This window comes from Hordeum vulgare, chromosome 2H (genome assembly GCF_904849725.1).
Source record: "Hordeum vulgare subsp. vulgare chromosome 2H, MorexV3_pseudomolecules_assembly, whole genome shotgun sequence".
Taxonomy (NCBI): domain Eukaryota; kingdom Viridiplantae; phylum Streptophyta; class Magnoliopsida; order Poales; family Poaceae; genus Hordeum; species Hordeum vulgare.
In genome coordinates, this window is record NC_058519.1 from 441,566,621 (window position 1) to 441,587,389 (window position 20,769).

The 20,769-nt window shown below is 44.1% G+C and overlaps 1 long non-coding RNA gene across 1 annotated transcript; it reads right to left on the bottom strand.

Annotated features, from left to right (window-relative positions):
* Positions 1-1,209: 1,209 nt before the first annotated feature.
* Positions 1,210-2,597, bottom strand: LOC123430223. Its single transcript, XR_006622895.1, has 2 exons — positions 2,008-2,597; positions 1,210-1,812 (listed from the first exon to the last, which is right to left on the bottom strand). It is a non-coding gene; the product is annotated as an uncharacterized LOC123430223 (long non-coding RNA).
* Between the last annotated feature and the right edge of the window lie 18,172 nt (positions 2,598-20,769).

A 20,769-nucleotide genomic window follows, 5' to 3' on the forward strand; every position in this document is an offset into this window, starting at 1 on the left:
ACATCAGACGGGCGACTGCATTACTTTAAATTGAAAACCGCACTACATCTGATGGGCAAGCAAACTGTATGCTGTCTTTTTTACCTTTTTCTAAACTTTTTACACCAACATCATTAATTAGCAATCGAGCACCTATAGAAAAGGAGGGTTTTTATGGTACCCTATACTGCTAGGAGAAGGGAGCAGTATATATTTAATATCACCGTTGATTCCTTGATGGTATTTTAGTCCCTAATTTTCAGATTAAAACTCTTCGTTTGTATCTATCGAGAGAAAACGTCGCCGCCTAGCAATCTCACCTCACGTCGCGGCCCCAAGCAGCCAAGCTTCACCTCAATCCCAACGCGTCGTCCCCATATGCCCATCCGAACTGTCCAACTCCCCTCAGCCCCTATTGCCGCTGCTGCTGCCATTGCATTAGGTGGCTCCGTCCAATTGCTATGCTCCTCTTGTAGACCTTGCAGGATCGTACATCGGTGACCTTTCGGCAGGTCTCGAACATCCGCTGCCTTGTTATGGATTGAAAGTTCAGTTATTCATGATTGGGTATAAATTTTCTTCCAGGTGCTAGGAAACAACCGAGCATCACTGGGATTGTCAACAGGCTAAACTAATGTACTTTACAACTTAAAACCTGAATTTAGGGTGGACATGGACAACTCCACAAAGGTGAATACTAAACTATCCATGAATACCTGTCGCCTACGTACTGTTGTCTTGGAGCCAAGGCGGAGGATGATGCATTTCTATATGGCTTTCTTTTCGACGTCGACGAGCTCGTGAGTGGCGTCTGATGTTTTTGCTACTACCGCCATGAATCAGGACACAGTGAGTAGCCTAAGACAGCGCCTCACATACAATTTGGTGAGGGGGACGTCTGGGCGTGTAGGAGACGTCAGGTGAGACCTGCATCAAGCCACCAAGCGTCAAGTCCACGAGCACGACTAATTCATGAAGGAATGGGAGATGGGCTTGCGGAGATGGATGCCCGCGACGGCGGAAAGAGTGAGAGAGAGAACAAGGGGATCGCATCAATCCATCTCACGAGTTGAAAATATCTTCCCAAATTGCTCACTAATCTCATATACTGCTCGCGTTAAACGAGCAGTGCACGTTGTACTGCTAATCCAATTCAGGAAGTGTACATCTCTTTGAAACGTTGGATCTTCAAGAATGAACGGCCAATATTCATTTCAGGGTACCATAAAAGAGCTCTAGAAAAATGTATGTTGTATTTTCTAATTAGCAATCAAGAACCAACATCTATTTGCACAGCAAAAAACACAACAAAAAATTGACATCAATTCAGAGACGGGATGCATTATATCCCCAGCCACATCACATGGCATTCAAAGTGACTTCATTCAAACTCTGAATGGGCTGCAGTTTACAATGAGCTCCACCACTTAACATTTTTTCAACGAGCTGCAGTTTTCAACAATTTTTTTTAGAAACGGGGCATCCAACCAAACTGCACCACCCTTCCTTCTCCAAGTGGAGTGGTCATTGGTGTTGTCTCCCTAGAGAACAACATACTGAATAAGCTGCAGCACCAGACCGAGTGCACCGCACATGCTGCACCCATGAACTGCAGCCCAAATGGATCCCGCTCGTCCCACACGACGGTTGCAAGCAGAGGATGCGGCAGCGGAGGATGAGCGCTGCCCTGGTGTTGTGGTGTAGGGGAGCCCATGCCATCGTCTCTCCAGCCACCGAAGGGGCACCAAGAAACAGACACCGAGGATCTAGGCGAACTCAGATTCATGGAGCAGGAGACTCGCGTGGGCATCGAACCGAACTCCACCACTTCATCTTTCCTTCAAAAAGAGGCAAAATGAACCTAAAGAGGAAACCAAAGGGAGCTACATTTGGACATGTGGAGAATAGAGTGTAGAGGAGCAGAGGACAAATTGTGGGTTGCTTCGGCAAAGGTCGGCGCCCACAGCAAGAGATCCTTAGCAGTGCCAACGATAACAAATGGATCGAGTGGGGTCACTGTCAGCCTACCTCATCCGATTTTCAACGGGGCCTCAGCTCGCGTCGTCGGAGACATTCACCTATTGGAGAATGGGCTCTCGCTAGGGTGCTGGTTCAGGCCAGTGGGCGCGTCCCGACCAGTACACCACGGGCCTTTCCCTACGACTACATCTGATGAGGAGGAAGGGATGGACGGAAGTGACAACGGCATGTCGTCGTCCATGGTGGATATGGGCCGGGGTGGCCCGTCTCTGTGGCATGGAGGGCAGCGGCGGATCGGGGTGCCGAGGTGTGGTGGCGCGTGGGTGTCGGGCGGTCGGGCCGCGAGATTCATGGTGGCGCATGGGCCAGGGGGCTTGTTGGCATTGCGATGGGCGGGAGTTCCTGGGTGTCGCTGGTGTCGAGGAAGCGGGCGGAGAACACGGGGTTGCCGTGGGCGTGGAAGGGAGCGCCGGAGTAGGTGGGGCAGTTGGGCGGACCTGGTGGCGCGTTGGGGCACCGGAGGTGGGTGCTGGTGGGGCGCCGGGGGTCAGTTGGGCGGAGCACGACCGGTGGTGGGTGGGTGGATCGGGGGCTGGGGTGTGGGAGGAAGAAGGGTGATGGGAGGGGGTCTAGGAAGGAGTGGGGCTCGGGGGAGAGTGGTGGGTGGTTGTGGGAGGAGGGGTGATTTTTTTCTATTCAATCCGTCAATGCAGAGTGCTAGTACAATAAACGAAAGTGTGTGCAGAATAAGGGTCTTAGAGGGTGTTTGTGAAACCAAATATACGGGATCTTTAAAATATTCGGAATAATTAAAATATTTAAAATTAATCTAAACTAAATTAAGTTATAAATTCAGGTTTTAATGTTGATATACGTGATTATGTATACGAGTTATTAAAGTAAATACAAAGCTATTTATTTATTTTATATTATTTTAACACGAAGTGTTTTTAAATTATTTCGCTTATATTGCAGGATCTTTGAGGGGCTGTCGAGGCCAACAAGACGACTGAGGTGTACGTAGTGGTGTAATATCCTACTCAGTACTCACCATATTTATCATTATGTTGTTTCAGATGTAGCTAAGTTTGTTCACTTGATGTTTTAGTTGCAAATTTATGGAGTAAATTCCTATCGTCTTCCCAGGCAGTTCCACTCGAAGGGAACACTTCTCTACGGCCATAAGGTTCTCATTCAAATGCCATAAAAGGCTACACAGAGAACTACCGGCAGAGTTTTCTCCTATAGGATCCCTAGCATAAGAACTCGTTCCATAAATTCAAAAATAAAATACCAAGTGAAAACACGAAACTACATCATTTCCACAACATAATTTACATATGGTTTTCCCTTTCGGGAACCCCCGAAGGGTTTACACAAGGATAAAGAAATTACCTTCTAACTACCTTCGCGAGCTTACAAATGCTCTAAATTGTAGCTCTTTATTACACGATGAGGAAGTACTACTACTACTACTTGAGCAAAGAGCTTGCTAGCTGAGTTGCAACTCTGTGCTCTATCTGTGGCTGGTTCTTCTCCGTCTGGTGTCTCTCTTCGCAGCAAGGCTCCTCCTTTATAGGCAAGAGAGCACCTCTTGGATGGCTTCCGGGAGAAGGCTCATCTATTATTTCCTCCTTCTTTCTCCTTATCCATCATGCACCTAGTTTTTAGGCCTTCTAGGCTTTATAGGCTTTGTAGCCATTATAGCCCTTCTTTCTAGGGTATTGAGTGCATGTTGGAGAGGTTTGCACACCGTGTCTTGGCTGCCAATGGAGGTGGCATTGTCTTCTTTTTTGATTTTCTTCTTCGTCATGATTTTGTCTTGGACTTTAATCTTCAGGAATATTACAATCTTTGGATATGCATGTGCCCGTACACTGCCTGCTGATATGTGTATGCGGGCATACTTGGCTGGAAACATGCACATGTGTGTGCATTGGCTATTGATATGCGTACGCATACATGCTGCATTTTTTTTTTGAGGGGGGGTCTTCCCTGCCCATATAATTGATATTTCATATCAATATACACTAAGATTCTAAATTCCTATCAGCATTCAGTTGGAGTATATGTCCTCCGCGCCCGAATAATTGATAGTAATATCAATTCAAATTCAGTGACATTTGAAGTTGAGTTTTACTCAGGTGGCTGCCCATGCCCTGCGATATCCATATGATCCTCATCTAAGAGATGGAAATCATACTTCGTATCACATTCTTTCTTTATATCTTCAAATCTTATTTTCATTTCAACCCTTATTTCTTCTAATATCTCTTCCTTTAATTCTTTCTTCATTATTTTTGACAATTCTTCAAATCTTTTGTCCATTTCTTGATCTATATATTCACTATCCAAAGGGTCTAGGCCCTTCAGAAGGCATTCTTTATATGTATAATTTTTTGGAGAACCTTCTTCCTTTATATTCTTTCCTGATGATTCTCCCTTGGTTATTTTAAATATTGGCATATTAGATGCATTGTTATCTGCATTCTTTCTCTTCTGGATATAATCTTTAGCCTTGGGGTCAATATAATAGTTTTCCCCTATCATTTTTCTTGCCCAAAACAAGGCCTCATCAATACCTTCATATTTTTTGAATGTTAAGTCTTGTCCCATTCGTTTTGCATCTAGTTTCTCTATCATGATGTCTTCCCATGTCAAATATATTCCGGGTTTATTTCCGTCAAACAAAACATATAATATTTCTCCTTTTTGTATTTCAGCCCTTTCTAGTTTTGCCGCCTTCATATTCATTTGGTTAAAATATTCTGCCAAGCTATTTAGAATTGATAGCATATATCCTTTTTCATCTCTCTTATTGGTATATTGGAACCAGAAATTGTCCAGTATGCACCTCTGTATTTCATCAAGCTTGATATGGGCCTTTGGCTTGAAATTGAAGGTATTTGGCTGAAATATCTTCAGCCTGTTCTCCTCTCCAAAGAAGAAGCATTCGTCCCGGGTGGGGAATAATCCTTTCTTCATTTCTGCAAATTTGATGCACGAGAAAATATGTCAGGTAAAGTATTATCTTTTCCCTTAATATGCTCAAAAATAACTTTATAACCATTCCCAGCTATGGTGTCTTCAAATAAGACCCATCTTCTGGTTGAACTTTTCTTACTATTAATTTTATTATAATATCGACATATGGCTTCACAATCAGTTCGCACTGTAAATTCTTTGAATCCTAGATATAACCTAAAAGCATTTATTGCATTTACAACTGCAAGGATTTCTCTATCAATATTATTTACCGTTTTTAACTTGTAACTTCCTGAAGCATATCTACATATTTTTTCATCTGCTTTCGGGGAATATTTATTAGGTTTTTGTTTTAATATAGCACCCCATCCTACTTTAGATGCGTCTGTTTCAATAATAAAATAATTATCTTCTAGAGGCAATTCTAGGGGCTTTAAATTCTTGAGTTTTTCTTTGATGTCCTTTACTAATTTTATATCTTCAGAGTTAAAATATCTCTGACCATTCTTTCTTAATTTAGCATATAAAGGTCCGGCTAGCTTTGCTAGGTTATCTATGTAATTTCTTGCATAGTTTACAATTCCTAAGAATTGTTGTAGAACTTTTTTATCACTCATATTATCAGGAAACTCTAAAATTTTCTTTGCAATGTGTTCTTGCAAATATATTTTTCCTTCTCCTATTTCATGACCAAGGAAATTTATTCTTTCTTTACAAATTTCCATCTTCTTTTTTGATAATATGAGCCCATTTTGTTCTACCTTGCGAAAGAACACTTCGAGATGGGCTATATGCTCTTTATATGATTTTGAGAATACTAACAAATCATCTACGTATACTAAGATAAAGGCTTGGTTCTCATTAAATATATTTTGCATTTTCCTTTGAAATAGTGCAGGTGCATTCTTTAGACCCAATGGCATTACTAGCCATTCATAATGGCCTTGTGGACAAGTAAAGGCAGTCCATGGAATGGATTCTTCGGCCATTTTCACTTGCCAAAACCCTGCTTTTAAGTCAAATTTAGAGAAAAATTTGCTTCCTTGTATTCTATTGATCCATTCCTGTTTATTAGGTATGTTGTATGCATCATCTATCGTATTATCATTAAGCCTTTTAAAGTTAATTACCATTCTGGATTTACCTCTCACCTCTTCAGCATGATTTCTCACTATAAAAGCAGCAGACCTATGAGGACTTCTACTTTCTCTAATTGCTTTTAATTTTAATAATTCTTCAATATGCATTTTGAACTCTTCAATATCTTTAGGAGTAGCTTCTATTGGCCCTGACTTAATGATATAGTCTGGATTTATAATATTTATTTTGCAAACTATAGAGTTCCTTTCCCAATGTTTCATCGGTATTTCCCCTATAATTTGTATGTTTTCTAATCTTTGCACTATCTTATCTATATCTTTTTTGGATTTTATGTCTCTATACCAATTTGGTGAAAATGATTGTAATGCTATGCATTCTGTACTTGTATTTTCTATATGATATTCTTCTATGGTCTCACTAAGTTCTTCATCTTTACAGAATTCAAGGGCTACCTCTGGACTTGTACTATATTCTCCATCCAAATTAGATATCTCTACATTTTGCAAAGCTTTTCTTTGCTTTCTTACTTCAGATATGTATGGGAGATTATCTTGATAAGGGATAAATGTAACCCCTTCTTCATGTATAATTGTAGTTTGTAAAGACTGTTGTAAAAACCTTAACCCTATTATCACGTCATCATTTATTACTGATAAATCTCTTATTGTAATTTCATCTATTATATATTTCGTGCCATTTATGTATGCTTCAATATTATATGCTAACTGGTTGTGGATTTTCTTTATTCCTGACATATCGGTAGATACTTCAGCTTTATTATTATCTATAGTTTCAACTATTTCTGGACATCTCATGAAATATTTATCATGTATGATGTTCTTTGTGCAACCCGTATCTAGTAGCGCTAATACTTTATAAGAAATGTTTGGCTTTAGAACTATTCTAACTGGGATTCTTATCCCTAACACTTCTTTGAATGGTAATCGAACAATATATTTGTTTCCAAAACTAGTTATTGCATCTTTTAATTGTATTAGTTTATCTCCTTTTTTATCCCTTATTGTTATCATTTGTTCTTTCATCTCTGTGATTTTTGCAACCTTATTATCTTGCTCTTTATTATCTTCTAATTCATCCTTTAGCTTTTCTAGTTCTGCTTCTAGCTTATTTATTCTATTTTCTAAGTTTCTAACCCTGTTGGATAATATTCTTTCTTCTGGCTCCCATTCTATTTCCTGTCTCCATTTTTGATTACTGACTTTTAGACAGGAGGTGCATGCTTGCTTTAAGCATAAACTACATGTGAATCTATTATCTTGGCTAGGATAATATATACAGAAAGCACATTTTATGTTATAATCCCCTTTTCCTTTAATCCAGTCATGTTCACAATCTACTTGATTCATCATTTCGATCTTTAAACCGGCTAATTCATCAATTAGGTCTATTTCATCATCGCTTGATTCATATTCTGGAGTCTCATTTTCTACTTCATCTGTCTCTATGATTGAATATATTGACTCGTCGTCTTTTATTTCATCATCACATACCAAAATATTCTCATTAACACTATCTACTATTAATACTCTCTCTTGCTCCTCATATTTGCTAGAGTACCTTTTCTGGTCTTTATTAGGGCAAGTTCTACTTAAGTGATCGGGAGAGTTACATATGAAACACGTGCATGTTTTATCATATGATTTCTTAGGATTATATCTTCTTACATTTCTTTTATGCAAGAATGGGGCTCTATTATCGGACCTTCTCAAGAAATATCTTTTCTTTGTTCTAAAATTTCTATTATCTCTCCTTTGTGGTTTATAATATTTGTTTTTCCGATGCATTTCTTCTCCATACGTAAGCGGTATTTGGACAATGTTATTGCAGAAATTGTAATCTGACTTCTTCATAGACCTTTGGGCTTGTATGCCTGTACATACCTTTCTTAATTGTTTAAAAACAAATGTTATGGCTTGAGATATATTTACCACGTTTCCGCCTGTTTCTTTTTTATATTCTTCAAATATTATGGATCCTAGAGGGTCTGGCAACTTATTAAAATATCTTTCTACAACACCTACATTAAACCCTTGCTTCGCAGTGGTAGCATTATATAAATAATGTTGAGAGAATTCTTTTATTCCTTTCCAGCTAGTTAATGTTAGTTTTTCTATTTCTCTCAACCTTTCGTTTTGTAGTGAGGTATATCCTAATTCCGGGTCTTCTGCGATGATCATATTTGAAATAACATTTGCAAAGTTATTAGGGTTACTTCCGGCCCTTTTTAATTCTTCATACTGATTAGGATATGTCTCTACCCATTGTTCCCATAGAACTTTTACAGATTCTCCTAAAAATGTTTCAAGATATGTTAACATATCTTCTACCTTAGTTCCTATATTATACTGATTTTGTATATATTTTTGAACTATTAAACCTTTCCATATGCTGATTATATTCGGCCAATCTATCGGGTCATGAGCTGCTAGGTTTAAAATAGCGCCATCATTCTTATAATTTTGAAATTGCACTGGCTTTTCAAAATCTCTTCTTTTAGCACCCATATATCTATATTGTCCAGGGTTATATGTAGGTTGATAATCATCCTTTTCTGGAGGCCATTGTCCAGCTGATCTGGTAGGTCTCTCTCTCTCTCCTTCTCTTTTTACCGAAGACTCGCCATATCCCTTTCTTCTTTTGTTACTACTTTCTACTTCCATAGCTTCCATTGCATTGTCTAAATTTTGTAGTCCCACATCATCTAGTGAGTTATAAAAATCACTATTCTGCTCCGAATCATTATAATTTTCATCTTCTAACCACATATCTTTTACTAATTCCTCTTCCTCTTCATAACTTTCTAGTAATAACTTATTATTTATATCCCATTGCTCTTCTTCACTAACAACTTCTTCTTCCTGAGCAATATTCTTATCTCTATTAGTGATAGCATCATTATTACTACCAGCATGTTCTCCCCTTCCAATTGATGATGTATTTGGCATAATTGAACCACTAGTTACCAACTTTTTCTCATTTTTTAGTTTTTTTAACCTTGCAATTTCTCTAATTATAAACAATTCTCTTTCTCTTATCTTAGGCCAATCTTTTGTCATAGAATTTTTATATTCCCAATCTATATGCTTTAGCTTATTTTCCCAGTGAATTATTTCATCATCTAATTTAGCCTTTTCCATGCATTCGGTCACACCTTTATTCTTATCGTCAATAGATTCTGTTTCTGACATAAAGGATTCTGCGTCTTCTATTGATGCCGATTTATAGTTCATAAATCTAATGCTACTACTTCCTTCACAATTTTGATAACTTATATAGTTTTCAGGTTGCTTTAATTCTTTTTTCTCTATTAATTCACCAATCTTCCATTCTTCTCCCGCTCTTTCTTCAGAACCAATTTTAAGTGGATTCATAAATTTAATACCCTTTGATTGCATACTATCAATTACATCGCTCACATTAACTCTATATCTAGAGTTACTTCTGTTAGTGAGCCTTCCTATAAATTCTATGCTTACTAACAAATTTGTTCCTTTAAAATCTTCATATCCCTTAGTTTGGAAACCAAAACTCATTTTTTCAATAAATTCTTTTACAGGCATCATTAGGTCTGGAGCTATATAGGTTATTAATCTATTTTCATTCATGTCTCCTTCTAAAAATCCTAATGCTGCTTTATCTACTGATTCCCACCTTCGGTCTAATAGAGTTATAAGCACCTTTGCTCCTAATTTATTTCTTGTCATACCTTTAACTCCTATAATATACATACCTTGATGAATATATTTGTAACCACAATATTTTAGTTCATTTTCAATATTTTTGCTTACTATTCTTAAATCAACTGGGTGTGTTAACACACTTAGTTCTACTTCTCTTGATATTCGGTATAACCCGCTCTTACTCTCAAACATACCCATGTGATATACCTGTTGCGGTTTTATTTTTCTTAGGGTATCCTTTTGATATCTTTCGAGGTCTCTCTGAATATCTATAACTTCTTCAATACTATCAATATCATCGGCTTTACATGATAATCTATGCTTCATTGCGAGTGGTCTTGAGTCTTGCCTTACTAACTGGAGGGTTTTATCTCTTCTAAGGAAGCCTTTAGATATGTCCATTTTTCTGAATTAATATTTCTTGATGATGTTACGATTCCAGATGACGATAGCATAATTTCTTTGTTGTTTTGGACACTTTTTAGCTTGTCTAAAACTTGAATTAATAGCTGAAGAATTGTATTATTTTGTCTTATTATAATTTTAGAGTCTTCTTTTGGTGAGTCGTGATCAGAAAATCCTACAGGAGGTGACAAGTATTTGGCTACTTCGTTTAATGCTTGGCTATATTCAGTCATATAATTATGAGACAATCAAAGTTTTAACTTCTTGTAGCAACTTCTTTATATCGAGTATATCTTGTCTTGCTTCTGTGCGAGGGAGTGAGTCTTTGCCTTTACTTAGGTAACGGCCAATTGACAACACTTCTTCTTTAATATAATCGTTATTCTTGCAAAGTACGTTCTGCCTGGCCTTTGCTTCTTCTAGCTTATGTAAGGCGAGATCAATTTTATTGTTCAGACCAGAATATTTATCCGCAAGCTTTTGGTATTCTTTGGATAAACTCTCAAATTTTTGGTCTAAATTATCTTGTCTTTTCCCCCAAGATATGTAAAAGTTATATATCAAATCGACAATTGTATTTAGCTGGCTATGAGATGTATGCCACGTATGCTCTTCAGAAGGATTTATTCTGCACCTTATATTAATATTCTCTTTAGTATTTATTACCTTACCTGCGCTAACTTCTAAATTTAAATACTTTAACCTATCAATGTTTAAAACGCTGGACCTGATACCAAATATACGGGATCTTTAAAATATTCAGAATAATTAAAATATTTAAAATTAATCTAAACTAAATTAAGTTACAAATTCAGGTTTTAATGTTGATATACGTTGATTACGTATACGAGTTATTAAAGTAAATACAAAGTTATTTATTTATTTTATATTATTTTAACACGAAGTGTTTTTAAATTATTTCGCTTATATTGCAGGATCTTTGAGGGGCTGTCGAGGCCAACAAGACGACTGAGGTGTACGTAGTGGTGTAATATCCTACTCAGTACTCACCATATTTATCATTATGTTGTTTCAGATGTAGCTAAGTTTGTTCACTTGATGTTTTAGTTGCAAATTTATGGAGTAAATTCCTATCGTCTTCCCAGGCAGTTCCACCCGAAGGGAACACTTCTCTATGGCCATAAGGTTCTCATTCAAATGCCATAAAAGGCTACACAGAGAACTACCGGCAGAGTTTTCTCCTATAGGATCCCTAGCATAAGAAATCGTTCCATAAATTCAAAAATAAAATACCACTCGGACGCGGAGGCTGAAGCAGCTGACGTGGAGCGTTCGATTTGCGAGAACATTCCACTCGGCGAGGACGCCAATCGAGATCTGCTCCGAGCGCACATTCGCCTGGGCAAAGTTGGGCCTTTCATCGGTCGACTGAGAGAAGTCGTCGGCCGGATCGACAAGGAGCTTTGGCCTGAAGACGAGTCTCAGCATGAGATGGAAGGCTTGATGACTCGGCTGGAGGAGGTCCCAAACCGAGTGCAGTCATGGAAGAAGTCTGCGGCTCGCTGTGGTGCAGACGTTGCGCTGTCCTTGGTCCAAGTGCATTGCAAGGAGGTGCGCGAAGAGAAGTTGAAAGCGTTGAAGGTCGCCAACACGAAGAAACTTCGATTCGAAGACTTCATGGAAACCTTCCTTGAGAGTGCCACTCGCATCGCCGATAGGATCGACCTGGACACATTCGTGGAGCCCTCCATTCCTGGCGCCAATCCGGACGACGCTTAAGAAAACTTTTACCTCGGTATGCCGAGTGTTGGTTGTAAGAAACCTTGGCCACTTCTGTTGGCCGTCACATTCTTGGTTCGGTGCGGGTAAGCTTGATCCGCACCGAGTCAACTATCTTTAGGTGAACTTCGAATTTAAATCAAATCTTTTGCTCTTCTATTGCCAAAGAGTTGTTGACACCATTTTGGCTCGAGTTTTTGTTTGGCTTTTCTTGTTGAAGCCAATGGCAAACATGCGGAGCATGTAATTTTCAGTTTCCTTGACATCTGTGTGAGCCTCTCTGAGGGTCTGCCAAGTCACCGAGTGGATCTGTAGGATACACTCGAGGGTAATAGAGTACTTAGGCGATTCATGATCGCGACTAAGTCTGTGAGTGCGACGGATATGCCGCACTCGGAGCGAGTTGTTACTCATGTAATTGTCAGTTGTCTTGACATCCACATGAGTCTCAATGAGGGTCTGCTGAGTCGCCGAGTGGATCTGTAGGATACACTCGGAGGTAATAGAGTACTTAGGCGATTCATGATCGCTGCTAAGTCTTCGAGTGCGACGGATATGCCGCACTCGGAGCGAGTTGTTACTCATGTAATTGTCAGTTGTCTTGACATCCACATGAGTCTCAATGAGGGTCTGCTGAGTCGCCGAGTGGATCTGTAGGACACACTCGGAGGTAATAGAGTACTTAGGCGATTCATGATCGTGGCTAAGTCTTCGAGTGCGACGATCATGCCGCACTCGAAGCGAGTTGTTACTCATGTAATTGTCAGTTGTGTTGACATCCACATGAGCCTCAATGAGGGTCTGCTACTCATGTAATTATCAGTGGTCTTGACATCCACATGAGCCTCAATGAGGGTCTGCTGAGTCCCCCAGTGTATCTGTAGGATACATTCGCGGGAAGCTTTCCCATTTCAACGATTCTTGATCGCAGTTAAGTCTTCGAGTGTGACGAGTAGTGCACGCTCGGAGACAGTTATTACTTAGGCGATTCTTGATCGCGGCTAAGTCTCCGAGTGCGACGTTTAGTGCACACTCGGAGAAAGTTAGTACTTAGGCGATTCTTGATCGCAGCTAAGTCCCCGAGTGCGACGTTTAGTGCACACTCGGAGAAATTGAGTACTTAGGCGATTCTTGATCGCAGCTAAGTCCCCGAGTGCGACGTTTAGTGCACACTCGGAGAAAGTGAGTACTTAGGAGATTCTTGATCGCAGCTAAGTCCCCGAGTGCGACGTTTAGTGCACACTCGGAGAAAGTGAGTACTTAGGCGATTCTTGATCGCATCTAAGTCCCCGAGTGCGACGTTTAGTGCACACTCGGAGAAAGTGAGTACTTAGGCGATTCTCGATCGCAACTAAGTCCCCGAGTGCGACGTTTAGTGCCCACTCGGAGAAAGTTAGTACTTAGGCGATTCTTGATCGCAGCTAAGTCCCCGAGTGCGACGTTTAGTGCACACTTGGAGAAAGTGAGTACTTAGGCGATTCTTGATCGCAGCTAAGTCCCCGAGTGCGACGTTTAGTGCCCACTCGGAGAAAGTTAGTACTTAGGCGATTCTTGATCGCAGCTAAGTCCCCGAGTGCGAGGTTTAGTGCACACTCGGAGAAAGTGAGTACTTAGGCGATTCTTGATCGCAGCTAAGTCCCCGAGTGCGACGTTTAGTGCACACTCGGAGAAAGTGAGTACTTAGGCGATTCTTGATCGCAGCTAAGTCCCCGAGTGCGACGTTTAGTGCACACTCGAAGAAAGTTAGTACTTAGGCGATTCTGGATCGCAGCTAAGTCCCCAAGTGCGACGTTTAGTGCACACTCGGAGAAAGTTAGTACTTAGGCGATTCTGGATCGCAGCTAAGTTTTTTTTGAGACCGGAGTCTGCGACCGCGGGAGAATTTTGGATCTGCAAAATCTCAATCTGCTTTATATTATTTCACCAATACTTGTTCTTTACATTGCTTCAGTCGACGGTCACGTGTAGAAGCGCTTCAGGAGATCTCCGTTCCATGCTCGCGGCTCGTCTGTCTCCTTGTCGATGTGGTAGAGTTTGTATGCTCCGTTGTTCAGCACCTTGGAGATGATGAAGAGTCCTTCCCAGGCAGGAGCCAACTTGTGAGGTCTTTGCTGATCCACTCGGAGCACCAGGTCCCCTGCTTGGAACGTGCGACTCCTGACGTGTCGTGCGTGAAAACGCCGTAGATCTTGTTGATAAATGGTTGAGCGAGTCAGTGCCATCTCGCGCTCCTCCTCTAGAAGGTCCACTCCGTCTTGCCTTGCTTGCTCTGCTTCAGCTTCGGAGAAGAGTTCGACTCGTGGAGCTTTGTGAAGCAAGTCACTCGGAAGGACTGCTTCTGCTCCGTAAACGAGGAAGAACGGTGATCGCCATGTAGATCTGTTCGAGGTTGTGCGAAGACCCCAAAGCACTGAAGGTAGCTCGGTGCCCCATGTGCGAGCGGCATGTCCCACCTCTCGCAGGAGTCGGGGCTTCAAACCTTGCAGAATAAGTCCATTCGCCCGCTCTGCTTGTTCATTGAATTGAGGATGCGCCACGGATGCAAAATCCACTCGGATACCTTGGCTTGCACAAAAACCTTTGAATCTGTCCGAGTCAAAGTTTGTCCCGTTGGCCGTGATTATGCTGTGAGGTACACCGAATCTGGAAATGATGTCCCTGACAAACTTGATGGCTGTTAGGGCGTCGAGCTTCTTGATGGGCTTGGCTTCAATCCATTTTGTGAACTTGTCGACTGCCACCAACAAATGTGTGTATCCTCCTTGGCATGTCCTGAATGGACCGACTGTATCTAATCCCCATACTGCAAACGGCCACACAAGAGGGATTGTCTTCAACGCAGATGTTGGCTTGTGGGACTTGTTGGAGTAGAACTGACAGCCTTCACATCGGTCGACCATATCTTTAGCCATTTCGTTTGCCTGCAACCAGAAGAAACCAGCTCTGAATGCTTTGGCGATGATCGCTCTCGAAGAGGCGTGATGACCGCAGGTTCCCGAGTGAGTATCTTCCAGGATTAACTGTCCCTCCTCTGGGGAGATGCATCGTTGAAGAACGCCTGAAACGCTTTCCTTGTACAACTGGCCATCAATGACAGTGAACGACTTTGACCTGCGGACTATCTGCCTGGCCTGGACTTCGTCTTCTGGTAATTCCTGCCTCAGGATATATGCAATGATCGGCACAGTCCAATCGGGGATGACAGCAAGAATCTCCATGGTCAGATCAACCACAGCAGGTACGTCGACTTCAGTCGGATCTGTCGAGCTCTTTGGTTGTACTGGTTCCTCTGTGAAAGGATCTTCTTTGACTGAGGGAAGGTGGAGGTGCTCGAGGCAGACGTCACTCGGGACTGGTTTCCGAGTGGATCCGAGTTTTGCCAACTCATCAGCTGCTTGGTTCTTCAGTCGCGGAACATGGTGGAGTTCTAGACCTTCAAACTTTTTCTCGAGCTTCCTCACCGCATTGCAGTATGTAGTCATGGTGGGGTTCCTGACGTCCCACTCCTTCATCACTTGATTGACCACCAAATCCGAATCACCGTAGACCATCAGGCGACGGACGCCGAGTGAGATGGCCATGCGCAATCCGTAGAGGAGAGCTTCATACTCTGCCTCGTTGTTGGAGGAATCAAAGTGTATCTGCAGCACATACTTGAGTTTGTCGCCCTTTGGCGATATGATCACAACGCCAGCGCCGGAGCCATTCAACATCTTGGACCCATCTAAGAACATTGTCCAATGAGCCGAGTAGATGTGGGTCGGTTGCTGTTGTTCTACCCATTCTGCTATGAAGTTAGCCAGAGCTTGAGACTTAATAGCTTTCTTGGCCTCGAACTTGATATCGCAGTACAACATCTCCATTGCCCACTTCGCCACTCGGCCTGATGCATCCCGATTGTGGAGGATTTCCGACAACGGAGCATCAGAAATGACAGACACCGAGTGGTCTTGGAAATAATGGGCCACCTTCTTCGGAGTCATGTAAATCCCGTAGATAAGTTTTTGATAGTGGGGATACCTCTGCTTGGAAGGATCGAGGACTTCGGAGACGTAATACACTGGCCGCTGAACTTTCTGTGATTTGCCTTCTTCTTCTCGTTCGACTGTAAGAACAGTGTTGACGACTTGGTTTGTAGCCGCGATATACAGAAGAAGGGGCTCTTTACTGAGCGGAGCAATAAGAACCGGCTGGGTGGAAAGTAGGACTTTGAGGTCGTCGAATGCGACTTGGGCTTCGTCTGTCCACTCGAAAGTATCTGATTTCTTCATGAGTCGGTACAAAGGAAGTGCTTTCTCGCCGAGTCGACTGATGAACCTGCTCAAAGCCGCTAGGCAACCTGTCAGCCATTGAACATCGTGTATTCTGACCGACCTCTCCATTCGGACGATGGTCCCGATCTTTTCGGGGTTGACATCGATCCCTCGTTCGGAAACGAAGAAACTGAGTAACTTTCCGCTGGGAACGCCGAATGAACATTTGGCAGGGTTGAGCTTGATATCGTACCTACGAAGGTTGGCGAATGTTTCTGCCAAGTCAGTCAGCAGGTCGGAACCTTTGCGTGACTTGACCACGATATCATCCATATACGCCTCCACATTCCGACCGATCTGGTCGAGGAGACTTTTTTGGATCATGCGCATAAAGGTAGCTCCTGCATTCTTCAAACCGAATGGCATAGTGATGTAGCAGAAGAACCCGAATGGGGTGATGAAGGCTGTTTTTAATTCATCGGGGCCATACAGACGGATCTGATGATAGCCCGAGTAGGCATCAAGAAATGACAAACGCTCGTAACCCGCAGTCGAATCGACGATTTGATCGATGCGGGGGAGCGGAAAATGGTCTTTTGGGCATACCTTATTGAGGTGCTTGATGTCGATGCACATTCGGAGCGACTTGTCCTTCTTGGGCACCATGACAACATTGGCGAGCCACTCGGAGTGGTGAACCTCGCGAATGAAGTTGTCTGCCAACAACTTGGCCACCTCTTCTCCGATTGCCTTCCTCTTATGCGCGGCGGACCGACGCAGGCGTTCTCGGACAGGCCGAGCGGTGGGATCCACATGCAGTCGGTGCTCAGCCAACTCCCTGGGTACACCTGGCATGTCAGAGGGTTTCCATGCGAAGATGTCCCAGTTCTCATGGAGGAATTGGGTGAGCTCTGCTTCCTATTTAGGATCGAGGGTGGTGGAGATGTTCGTCGGGGCAGCAGTGGCGTCCGTCGGGTGGATGCTGACCTTCTTCGTCTCTCCCGCCGACTGGAATGCAGACTCCGAAGCTGGCTTCTTCGAACGCATCAAGTCAGCGGGGTCGACTGTTTTCTTGTACTCGTCAAGCTCGAGGACAACCATCTGTTGGTCGGCGATTCTTGATCCCTGCTGCAGACACTCTTCGGCCCGCTGTCGATTGCCCGTGATGGTGATCACACCTTTCGGGCCTGGCATCTTCAGCTTCAGGTATACGTATCACGGACGAGCCATGAAACGCGCATACGCTGGGCGGCCCAGAATTGTGCGGTAAGCGCTCTGGAAGTCCACCACTTCGAACGTCAGCTTTTCCTTGCGGAAGTTCTTGTCGGAGCCGAAAACGACGTCCAACGCGATCTGGCCGAGTGACTTGGCCTTTCGTCCAGGGACGACTCCATGGAACTGCATGCTGCTCTCGCTGAGTTTGGACATCGGAATGCCCATCCCCTTGAGAGTGTCGGCGTACATGATGTTCAAGCCACTGCCGCCGTCCATGAGGACTTTGCGCAGTCGGACTCCCTCCACCACCGGGTCGACGACCAGAGCCTGTCTCCCTGGGGTGGGTACGTGTGCTGGATGATCCGACTGGTCAAAGGTGATCACAGTCTGAGACCATTTGAGGAACTTGGGGTTGGTAGGGGTGGCCATGTTCACCTCCCTGTTCACCAGCTTCAGTCGACTCTTGCTCTCAACGTCAGCAAAAATCATCAGTGTTGCATGGACTTGGGGGAACGGATCCTCCTTCTCCTCCTCATCCTGTTCATTGTCCTTTTCACTCGGTTGCCCTTCGCTGAACCCCTGGATCAGGAGGAGACACTGTCGAGTGGTATGCTTCGCATATATGGGGTTGCCCTCTTCATCCATCTTCGTATGAACCGGACATGGCTGGTCCAGGATGGCGTTATTGAACTGCTTCTTCTTGGGGGTGAACTGAGCCTTCCCTTTGCCCTTGAACTTGGCATTGGTTACGGCTGCAGCTTCTGCCTGCGGAGTGGACGGAGCTTTCTGCTTTTGCTTCCGAGTGTTACTCCCATCCCCATCGGCGACTGTTTTGTGCTTGCCGCTTCGGATGCGGTCCTCTTCTTCGCCATTTGCATAGCGTGTTGCTATCTCCATCATCTTGCTCATGGAGATGTCGCCTGTTCGGCCGAACTTCAGGTACAGATCCCTGTACCGCACGCCTGCCTTGAAGGCGCAGACTGCTTGATGCTCTTTGACGTTCTCCACCGTGTGGTAGAGAGTTGTCCAATGCTGAATGAAATCACGCAGGGGCTCATGCTGCTTCTGGACGCAGTGCTGGAGCTCCACGAGGCCAGCAGGGCGCTTGCACGTCCCTTCGAAGGTCCTGATGAACACTCGGGCCAGATCTGCCTAGCTGTAGATGCTTGAGGGGGCCAACTGGTTCAGCCACGCTCGCGCCGAGCCGTCGAGCATCAGAGGGAGGTGCTTCATGGCGACATGGTCGTCTCCTCCTCCGATCTGGACTGCCACTCGGTAATCATCCAGACACATTTCTGGCTTGGACTCTCCTGTAAACTTGCTAATTCCCGTCGCCAACCGGAAGTTGGGAGGGATGTCAGCAGAACGGATGGCTCGACTGAAACACTCGGGACCAGAGACGATGGTCCTGCTTCAACTCGGACGGTCAATATCATAACCATCGCGGTGGGCTCGGCCCTTGTCGACCCTCCGCTGGGCGATATGCCCTCTCGCGTCGGGCCTTGGGTCGTAAGTGCCACCGACTGAATGCCGATCATCATGATGTCGGGGCCCGTAGGGCCCACCCCGCGGAGGGGTGCGTGAACGGCGACGATCTTCGGGATTTATTGGACGACTGCCTCCTGTGTGTCGTTGATGAGAACCAGGGCTATGAAATGACCGATGCGTATTCGCATGAACAGAACTATTGTAGATCATGTTGTGCGACTGGGAGACCGCCGAATTTTGCTGTTGCACCGTGTGCAACAGGGCGCGGATTTGCTCGATCCCCCTGCCAGCCTCTGAATCAGTCGGCTGAAGGGAATCGGCTATCTTCGCAGCCGCAGCCAAGTTGAGGAGGGGTGTGCGGAACAGCTCCACGTTGCTCCGCCGAGTGTGCCGACTGGCAGAACGGCGAGGCGGACGACGCGCGCCGGACGTTTCGCCGATCTCGTGCTCGTTCCGGCCAGCTTGACGGGGATCTTCGTGGGAGTTGGCCATGTGTACTTCTGCCGCAGGCCCGCGACCCGCGTACTCGGAAGGAAACTCAGTCGGAACCGAGTCCGAGCGCTGGGACGGCGAGGCAACTACAACTGACTCTAGAACCGCCACTTGTGAAGACGCGTTCTGGCGCGCCTGGACGTGTTGCACCCAACGCTGGAGCCGCGGACGGCGGGACCGCTTGTTGTGGCGCGTGACGGCGGTGTAGGTCGACACCGGAGCCGACTGCTGGAGAAGAAGAATGCCGCGGGCGCCGGCACAGAAGTGCGTAGCCCCGCGGCGGGGAAGCGCCTCGACGTCGAGAGTGGCGTCCCGAAGCCATGCCGAATCGTCGACGATGAAGGAGAGAGCGCCGAAGAAGATCTCGTGACCCATGCTCGAATCTCCACCGGACGACATGACGAAGTGACGTAGTCGCAAACTCGCCGGAAGTCGCTTAGACGCCTGCCCCACGGTGGGCGCCAACTGTCGTGGGTATAAGCTTGACAGTAGATGTGTAGGGTACAAAAAGGATGGGCAGAGACTTAGCTACGGCGAGGTTGTATGAGTTCAGGCCCCTCTGCGGTGGAGGTAATAGCCCTACGTCTCAGTGCTCAGGGAGCTTGTTGTCGAGTGGAATATAGAATACAGTGAATTGCTAACCCCTGCACCAGTGGGGGAGGGTGGCTTATATAGAGTGCGCTGCCCTCCACAATGGTCCGGTGCACATGGGTGGAGTAGTGGCGAATAAATGCCTACGTTACAGGTAACGTACGTCTTAAATGCTAATAAAGGCACCTGGAAACGTATGACCGTTTCCCTCGAGGGGGGTTACGATGCACAGAGTGGAATCCAGTCGGTTAGTTTGATAAACTCCGAATGCTAATCTCCGACTGGACGGTCAAGGATCTGTTACCGACTGGATGAAGGGAACTCCTTAGTTCAGTCGGAATTGACCAAGGGCCTTGTCCGTTACGAGGGGTAGTCCTTGGGTTGGACCTCCTAGGGCAGGCCTATGACCCTACCCTAGGACAATAACCCCATCACATACTATGCATACATACTCTCCAATTTGATAGATACTACATACAACATACAAAACGCAAGTGATGGTAACTACCACCGGTGGTAGATAAAATTTGTGACAAAAGAAAAACAAAAATATAGGTCACAAGACCAGAAAAAATTGAATTTATTATATTTCTTGCAATATTATTGTATGTTCATAATTTTACGTGACATAAAATATTTTTATGTTGATTACATTTTTTACGGTCTCTATTTACGTATAAAATAAGATAAAATTTACGGAACGTAAAATCACGATGCATTGATGTTAAAATTAAGGGGGTGAAGAACAACTATGCCTCACCGAGGGTGTCGAACTTCTACCATATACATATATATATATATATATATATATATATATATATATATATATATATATATTC